This window comes from Myotis davidii, unplaced genomic scaffold, assembly GCF_000327345.1.
Source record: "Myotis davidii unplaced genomic scaffold, ASM32734v1 scaffold442, whole genome shotgun sequence".
NCBI classification, from domain to species: domain Eukaryota; kingdom Metazoa; phylum Chordata; class Mammalia; order Chiroptera; family Vespertilionidae; genus Myotis; species Myotis davidii.
The window spans coordinates 2051057-2061144 of record NW_006293530.1 but is presented as its reverse complement, the minus strand read 5'-3'; the positions used below and the strand labels follow the sequence as shown (position 1 = coordinate 2061144).

Genomic DNA, 10088 nt, shown 5'->3' with positions numbered 1-10088 from the left:
AATTGTAAATGGAAGATTATAAGAGAGGGTTTCACATGCCAGCAAAATTTACTGGCGTGCCATGTTTGGCATGCATGCCATGGGTTACCCACCCCTGGCCTATAGGCAGTGATGCTATTGGCTAGAAATGGGGGCACTCATTAACCTATACTATTTGTGGCAAGCCCCCCCCAGACATTTTCCCAATGTTGTGTCTGGATCAGCCCTTTTGGTGTTTATTATGGTTGCAAGATGAATCTCAGCAATAGTCATCAGGGTACTTTGAGAAAAAAAAAGAGATTTATTACAGACAGATACTTATCCTGGTCTTTATCATATCGGTTCTATATCATACTTGTTCTATGGTTGAAGGTCAGCAAATCTCCCGGAACTGGAATGACTAAAGGTCAGAGTCTGTATTTTCTGAATCTCCTAGTATTCTTCCACAAACATGCTATTTATGTACAAGCTACATATTAATTAGAGTCCGTACTTAGAGAAACAATGTCCAAGGAATTGGGGTGGGTTACAATTCCCCAGTTACACTATGCTATATTTTCACTGATTATAATGTGTACTTACTTATTTAAATGTTTTGCATTTACTGAGGTATATTTGTTTGTTTGTTTGTTTTACTTTACTGATTTTTCCTTAAATGATTGGCAATTCCTGGTTATATGCTTATCTTTATACCTGAAGTTCCCGGTCCCATTAAATACCAAATCTCACCCCTTGCTCAGAGGAGATTTGAGAGGAAGGGTATATGTGTAGGGCTGCTTATATTTTGGTACTTAAAGTCTTTACAAAAAAAGAGTTCTGTATAAAATGTGACTATAGGCAAATTTTACCTGCTTATCTGCTGGGTATAAGTGCTCCTCTTTTTTACTGGAAATCACCAGCCCCTAAGTGCACTGTCCTGCTTCCCCCCACCTACTGTCCACATTGGAGGTACACACATAACTACCATGTCCAAGGAGCCCAAGATGACATCGGTGTGTATTGAGAGGTGTTTTAAGGGTGTGAATCTACCTTCTATGCAGCCTCAACTAATCACCCTATAAATTACACCTGGACTTTCTTTCATAACTGGCACCCATCTTTCAGAATAGAACTCTCTTTTTTTCTGGTACAATTTTGCCGCAATACTTTCTTAAGTACATTTGAGATGAGGTTCTTTTATTTAGCTCTGACCCTGCCTGCCTTATGCCTTTTGAGATTTTCTAAAGTTTTCTCATCTTCAAGGATTTCTCTTGTTGTTTTTCCAAGGTGATTACTGATTTTTTTAAAGCCACTACTTCATTGGATCTAGGAACTTCAGAGAAGATGGGGAAATTACAGTTCATGCTGTCAAACATTATATTCAAGCCCTTGTAAGCCAGTAAAATTTTGCTAACATTAGCCATATATCCAAGATTATATAATTAGTCTTCAGTAATCAACGTTTAGTATTTTAGTATGTAAACATCATGCATATTGGTTGTATCAGAATTATGGCAAAAAACGCTGGATAATAACAATAAAAACTGGATGCTAATGCACTATAAAATTCTACAAATTCTAGAGCCTTCATGATTTCTGGTTTGCTATTTTATTTCTTCCTGGGAGGCAATTCTAAGAAAAGTCTAAGCTACAAGTGAACTTTATACTCTTTAATAAAAATCTGCAGAGAGTTTATTTTATAAAATTAAGCAGAGAAGTAAATAATATCAATTCTGGACCAATAAAATCTATTGCTTTTCCAAATTAATATTAAAAAAATAAAATAGAATAGAATGAAAAGAAAGTTAATTACATTTTGAGGATCCTCCATAATCACTTCTATACTTTGATCCCAGAGTTAGCTATACCATAAATATATGTTCCTTACATTCCAGTTAAGTAACAGTAATAAAAAGCTTGCCAAAAATCAGGAACTTCAGAAATTAAGAAAAATAAACAGCCTCTGACTAAGGTAAAAACAAACACCCCAAACTGCTGTGACTTTGAGATACACAACAACCAACTTATTTCTCTTGCATGTAAGATTTCCCAACCCCATACACACAGACTTCCAAAGCTTCATTCTACTAAGGCATCAAGACAAATGAAAATCTCACTATTTCACCTCCATAGAAAAATTTCAATAGCATTTACTTTTTCCTAGGCAAATTACCCTAGAACTGAAATTAAAAGCAACTCTTTTATACCTCTACTAGGAAGACACAAAGGTTGGGGTCATTAAACTAATATGAAGGCTGTTGTGTCCACTGGCTTGTGGCCTGGGATGGGTGGGCCGGAAGGGTAGGCTCAGCTGGGGCAGCTGACAGGAGCCCCTTGATGTCACATCTCCATCTGGGTTGGCTTCTTCACAACAAATTGGCTATAGGATAGTCAGATGTCTGCCATGGGAACCCACAGCTCCAAGTATGAGTGCTTTGGTGACATCCCACCGTTCAGTGAGCACCCTAACAGGACTCACTGCATGTCTTCTGATCCAGATGCAAGGGAAGGGGCCATAGCCTCACCTCTGAGTGAGAGCAGTTCCAAAGTAATTGAGAGGCATATTTTTAAAAAGCTAACAAAAGGATTGTGGTGGGGACCGTTTCTTTTACAGAGGATTCTGTTACTACCTTCTTGAGATGCCTTCCACAATATAATGAGACATTATATCATGTCTAAATGTGCCAAGATCGGCTTTCAGGTTCTTCAACTGGAGACAACTTCATCACCAGAAGCAATTTGTCTGGAATGTTACAGGTCTTTTGCTTTGCTGCCTTTTCCCTGGTCTATCACAGGTATTACTGTGCACTCTGGAAGCAAGTCCCCAGACTGGGGAGACATGGAAATGTGCTCAGGTCACCTGAAAGCACCAGGCATTTCAGCAGTAGCTACCAAGAAGTGTATTGGCTGGTGGAATACTCTGTCTCGATCCCTTATTTATTCTCCAAATAGTCTCATCAAGGAGATAGGAGAAATCCCATTGTTCCCATTTTGCACTGGATGTCTGTCGCGCTGGTAAATGCAGGGCAATGTTTGAGCAAAAGAGACCTTTGGATTGTTGCCCTGTAGGCACCTGGTTTTGGAACATGGATAATAAAAATCTGAAAGTGCCTTGTGTATGTTTTAAATGTGAATATTGTTACTTATTATAGTAATTAAATATCATAACACAGACATTTTTGTGGAAATTAAAGGCCAATAGGTAGTAAGAGGATCTTCTCTCTTTACTCGGAATTTCCAGCATTCATAACTAGCCTCTTTCCATGCCTTCATCTGTAATAGAAATCTTGGTTCCTAGCACCAGTGTGCCCTGAAATACAGTATAACTAATTCAGACCTATTCTTTCCTAGTTAGACCACTTATCTAACTTGCTCAGTTGGCTGCATGTTGCCTCATGGTACACAGAGACTCAGACAACCTGAATCCCTCTGGCTTCTATGAATGAGCAAAGATCAGAATAATAAATATTGAAGGACTTTCAGAATTGATAAATAAAAAGACACAGTTATTTGCCCAAAGCCCATGAAGGGCAATCTTCTGATGAGATTTATTAGTTTATTTTCAGCATGAAAAAGAGTTACCATAGAAACCCATTATGACGATATATATTCTCATTTTCTGTGGAAACGTAGATTAGAGTCACCTTGAAAAGTTGAACCTCAGGCTTTTGTAAGAGCTGTGCACATTTTCCATACTCGGGTACAACATATTTAAAGTAAATGTATGTATCTCCCTTTAGTTTTGTGTGATTTCAATAAAATAGGATAATAAAATGCTACTGCAAAAATAATATATCAGATTATTCGGGGTGAGAGGAATATTATAAAAAATATGCCATGAGATATATCAGAGATATATCATGGTATAATATATCATTAATCCTAAGGGTGGGAGAATTTACAAATCCCACTTCGGCTACATTAACTCTCTTAGGAGACACAAGTTACCACCATGTTTCAATGCATTTAATTGAAAAGAGCATAGAGATTATACCTTTAATAAGCCTCATATTTCAATATACATCATTTTATAAACATTGCTGTTGTTAGGGTATAAAATATTAAAAATGAGTAAACTTGAAGAGCCCCACTCATGAAAACTTGAGAACAGCAAGTATATTAGAAAAGATGCAGTTTGTACCAATCATTATAAAATTAGAAATATCTGAATTCTTAACCTTTTTAAGAAATGTAAGCAGCAAGCGGACAGTTCCAGAGGTCATCAATCATGGCTGTTTCTCAAAGGGGATCCCAGTTTTTACACTCTGGTACCATCCAGCCGGTCCTTTTCTGGGTTACTCATGTGACTGATTCCGGGAAAAGACTGTTCCATGTGCCTTAGAAATAGACTGTTTTGAGGTTTCAGTGAAAACTAAGTGCCAAGAATTGAGTTTTTGCTCCAGCGCCAAACACTGGTGAGGCAGGACCGACAAATTCACATCTCAGTTTTCTCTCTGTGGGGACCACAAGCCTGACCTCGCTCACAGATGATATTTCTGAAAATCATGTTGAGACAGGCAAACCTGACAACCTCCATCCTCATGCTATCCACAGGCTTTGTGCTCATTTGTTTAGCAGTCTGTGGTTTCTCCCAACTTAGGAACAAATCTATGTGCTCTATTCCTCCTGTAAGTATTCTGCAGAGGGTTTTATTCCAATGTCAGCCTCAATGTGTATTTCTTTCATCCTTTGGCATTACCCACAGTAAATTCCCAATAGATACATCTACAATTTTCCTTCTCTCTAAACGTAGAACCCTGGCTTATAGAGAGAGTTAACCTTGAGGAGTCTCAAATCATTTTATAGCCCCAATTAAATGTTCCATTCCCATTATCAGCAGACTGTGCTCTTATGCTCTGCACACAAGACATTAGAAATAAAACACTGAGAGAATAGAGTACATAGTTTATCAGCTCTTATTGGTCAACCATTTTCTAAAATTCATCCTTGAAATGACTCACCACTGTAAACATTCATCTCAAACTCTTATTTCATTGCAAACATTTATAATAGAAAGAAAACCTGAAGAGCCTACTTAGTGGGAAATTTAGAGTTATATATCTGAAAATGTAAAATAATAATTTTTCCTAAATGTATAGACATGTAACTCTGGATAAAGAATGTATCGGGAAGACAATTAAGCATATTTTGATGCACAGAATATATTACAGAGAGTAGTAAACTATAAAACTGCTGGAAAGAAGATAGATCCAGCCTCAAAATCAAGATAAATAATTTGAGGATGAAGACTCAAAATTGTGATCAGGACTAGAAATAACAGCAATATGGGTGGGACCAAGATTTCCACTCTAATGTATTGAAGGGGAAGAAAAGTACTTCTCTTTAGACCTAAAGACAAAATTTGGAGGAAAGGCTGGAAAAAGTTTTCTGCTTAATAGAGTCTGCAGCTCTGACCTAGAGCAGCTTCTGATTGAAGGAGGTGGTAGAAAAAAGCTAGAACTTTGAGAATGAGGTCTTCACTGAGACCTTCCATCAGTCAGGGTTCTCCAGAGAATAGAAACAATAGGAGCAATGAGATTTCAAAGAATTGACTTATGTGATAGTGGCAAACCCAACATTTGTAGAACAGGACAGAAAGCTGAAGACTCTTAGGATATATAAGGTTTAGTATATGGTCTCAGGATTCCACTGGGGCTCTGGGAATGTATACCTGTGGATAAGGGGGGACTACTGCACTTCTGCTCATCTAAAGAAACTTAAAGCAAATTGCAGAAAATTGCAAAATCATACTTATAGTGTGATATAGTTTCATACAATTACAACATGCAAATCTATGCAATATGTCATATATATGCATACATATAAACAAATATATATATCACATTTCCATCATTCCATAAATATTTATCTCCATTCCCAGTCCATCACTGACTCCTATGTAATGCTGTTCTAATTTTTTCTTTATAATTTAGAAATTCATGTATATTGAATATTTACAGTATATATATACATATATATGATGTTTCTATTGTTTAAAGGAGAGGTCAGGGCTAGAGTTTCAGATCAATCATCACAGACATTTACAAATGAATTAAAAAACAAATGCATTTATTAAAAAATTATTCTACCCTAGCTGGTTTGACTCAGTGGTTAGAAGGAACCCAGGTTCAATTCCAGTCAAGGGCATGTACCTTGGTTGCAGACTCGATTCCTAGCCCTGGTCAGGGCCCCTGTGGGAGGAAACAAATGGGTGTGCTTCTTTCAAATCAATATCTCTCTCTATCTCTCCTCCTCCCTTTCACTCTCGCTAAAAATCATATATATGCATACATATAAACAAATATATATATCACATTTCCATCATTCCATAAATATTTATCTCCATTCCCAGTCCATCACTGACTCCTATGTAATGCTGTTCTAATTTTTTCTTTATAATTTAGAAATTCATGTATATTGAATATTTACAGTTATAGTGAGAGAAAGAGATATCAAAGATGACTTCGAAGTTTTAGCTATTACTAAGTGGAAATATGAATTTGCCATTTACTTATTTGTAGAGAATTTAGTCAGGGAATATTTGGAGTTTAGTTTTCAAAAGGTTAACTTGTAATTCTTAAAAGACACCTGAGTAGAAAGAGGCAGTGGCATATATGATGTTTCTATTGTTTAAAGGAGAGGTCAGGGCTAGAGTTTCAGATCAATCATCACAGACATTTACAAATGAATTAAAAAACAAATGCATTTATTAAAAAATTATTCTACCCTAGCTGGTTTGACTCAGTGGTTAGAAGGAACCCAGGTTCAATTCCAGTCAAGGGCATGTACCTTGGTTGCAGACTCGATTCCTAGCCCTGGTCAGGGCCCCTGTGGGAGGAAACAAATGGGTGTGCTTCTTTCAAATCAATATCTCTCTCTATCTCTCCTCCTCCCTTTCACTCTCGCTAAAAATCAATGAAAAAATCCTCGGGTGAAGATTTAACCAGGTTTTAAAAAAAACTTTTTTAAAAAAAAAAAAAAAAAAAAAAAAAAAGAGTGCCAAGCTCTAGTACAGCGGTTCTCAACCTGTGGGTCGCGACCCCTTTGGGGGTTGAACGACCCTTTCACCGGGGTCGCCTAAGACCATTGGAAAACACATATTTTCGATGGTCTTAAGAACTGAGACACCGCTCCTCTATCTGTCTCCAGGTGGATCCGCCCACACGCAGATACACCCACATACAAGTACCTGGCGTGACCACTGATAAGCCTAGCCCTCTACACAAACACACATCCATCATCATCATCATCTCCCCCTGGACCCCTGTCCTTTAGACATACAATCCTCCTTACTTTTCACGCTCATGTTTGCCTCTGCCTGGAAATCTTTTCCCCCACACATGTAGTTGCATGGCTTGCTCCCTACCTCCTTTTTGCCACAATGCCACCTTCTCAACAAAGCCTTTCTTGGTCAACTTTCTAACATTGCAACCCTCCCCCACCCATACTCCCTAGTCCCGCTTCCAGCTCTAGTTTTTTCTTTAGCACTTATCAACACCTGACATGTCACACCATGTGTTTTAGCAGGTAGCCCACACACATATAAGCAACACCAATGCAGTCATTTCTGTCTGTTAACCGGGATGCGCTCAATTTTTTGTTGAAAGGAGGAATCAATGTTACAACCTCCTCTCTCCAAATCGGTTTTAGAAACTCAGGTGCAGTAACACACATGACATTAAATAGTCTGTAAAGGGAAAGACATCAGTTCCTGCCTCATCCGCTAACAAGAAAGGGCACATCCTCACAGCAGCCACGCCTCAAGCTTTGAGGGCAAGTCTTCCCCTTTCTTTAGAATAAAGGATTTTCCCTGCAGGACAGTGGCTACCACATGGAGCCTCTAGTTTTTGCAAAACACACAGATGAGCCGGTTCTAGGCCCCAGCCTAGCTCTCTTCCCACAAAAACTCACCGCCATGGCGCTGCCCAGCCGACAGTGCAAACCAACGACCTCGGTGATCACCCTCAAAGGAGTAGTTACAACCTTTCACCCTTCCTACCGGGACACCCAAGCCTCTCAAGACACTGAAATGCTGAGGATTTACTGTTGCCAGCGGCCAAAGACATTGTTCGAGTTATGATCGGAGACGAATTTGTTTCGAAATTGAGTGCAATTTCCTTCTCTAAGGACACTGTCTGCAGAAGAATAGATGACATGTCTGCTGATATTCTTGATCAGGTAATCCAGGAAATTAAATCTGCTCCACTTCCAATATTTAGTATCCAGCTTGATGAATCTACAGATGTTGCAAACTGTTCACAGTTACTGGTTTACGTGAGGTACATTAAAGATGGCGACTTTAAAGATGAGTTTCTTTTTTGCAAACCTCATGAAACGACAACTAGTGCACGTGATGTATTTGACATGGTTCATCTCTGAAAGAGCATAAGATCTCTTGGGAAAAGGTTTGTGGTGTTTGCACAGATGGTGCTCCAGCTATGCTAGGATGTGGATCTGGATTTCAACATTTGGTAATGAATGAGTCAACAAAGGTCATCAGAACTCACTGTATGATTCATCGGCAAATATTAGCAATGAAGACACTGCCACAAGAGTTACAAGAAGTAATGAAAAGTGCCATAAGTTGTGTCAGTTTTATAAAGGCGAGCACTTTAAACAGTCGAATGTTTTAGCAACCATGCAACGGGTTGGATGCACTGAACAATGCTCTGCTTTTTCACACTGAAGTGAGATGGTTGTCAAAAGGAAAAATTTTAAAACGTGTTTTAGAGCTTCATGGTGAACTCAAACGTTTTTTAATCAGAAAGCAAGACCACAGTTGGAAGCACTTTTCGGCGATAAAAGTGAACTGCAGAAAATAGCTTACTTGGTTTACATCTTTGCCATCTTGAATGAGTTAAATTTATCACTGCAAGGTCCAAATACAACATGCCTCGATTTGTCTGAAAAGATCCGATCATTCCAAATGAAACTTCAGCTTTGGCAAAAAAAAAAAAAATGTATGAAAATAAAATTTATATGTTGCCTACCTTATCTGCTTTCTTTGAGGAACATGACATTGAACTAGACAAAAGGATTATGATGATAATTTCTGTGAAAGAACACTTGCACATGCTTGCAGACGAAATTTCATCGTACTTTCCAAATCTACCTGACACTCCATTTGCATTTGCCAGAAGCCCATTCACAAAGTTGAAGATGTTCCTGAGACAGCACAAGAGGAGTTCACTGAACTTATTAACAACGTTGCAGCGAGAACTGATTTCTCTTCAATGACAGTTACAAAATTCTGGATCAAGTGTTTGCAGTAATATCCTGTTCTGTCTGAAACTGTGTTGTGCCTTCTTCTTCCATTTCCAACAACATATCTTTGTGAAACAGGGTTTTCCAGCTTGTTTGTGATCAAGTCTAAATACAGAAGTTAGACTTGTTGTGGAAGATGATCTTTGTTGTGTTCTTGCAAAGACTGCCCCGAGAGTTTCTGATCTGGTGAGAAAGAAGCAATCTCAACCTTCACACTGATGTTGGCTTTTTACGCGTACTGTCACAAAATGTAGCAATGTAGTTTACTGTTGTTATATTAAGACTGTTACCCATGCTACACCCTGCTTCAAGACAAAATTTCATTGATTTGTAATTAGAAATAAATATTTCACAATATATAATTACATATTGTTTTTGTGATTAATCACTATGCTTTAATTATGTTCAATTTGTAACAATGAAAATACATCCTGCATATCAGATATTTACATTACAATTCATAACAGTAGCAAAATTACAGTTATGAAGTAGCAACGAAAATAATTTTATGGTTGGGGGTCACCCAACATGAGGAACTGTATTAAAGGGTCATGGCATTAGGAAGGTTGAGAACCACTGCTCTAGTATATACACAAGGGCTATATCAGTAAAACACAAACAAAATAAAAACAAACAAAAATACCTGCTCTTACAGAAAATGTATTATTGGAGGCCTAGGAAACTAAATGAGAAAACTTTAAAAAGAGTATACAGAGAAGGGTTTCAAGGACTGAGCCCTAAGACAATCCTCCGATAAAAGGATGAGAGAGAATAGCCAAGGGTCTAAAAGAAGAAATGTCCTGAAATACAATAGAAAATGTGGAAATGCTTTGTGCTCTATAGCCAGGAATGGTCAGTGGTATTAC

The 10088-nt window shown here is 38.0% G+C and overlaps 1 pseudogene; it reads left to right on the top strand.

Annotated features, from left to right (window-relative positions):
* The first annotated feature begins 2353 nt into the window (after positions 1-2353).
* Positions 2354-9441, top strand: LOC102769414 (annotated as a pseudogene).
* Positions 9442-10088: the final 647 nt, after the last annotated feature.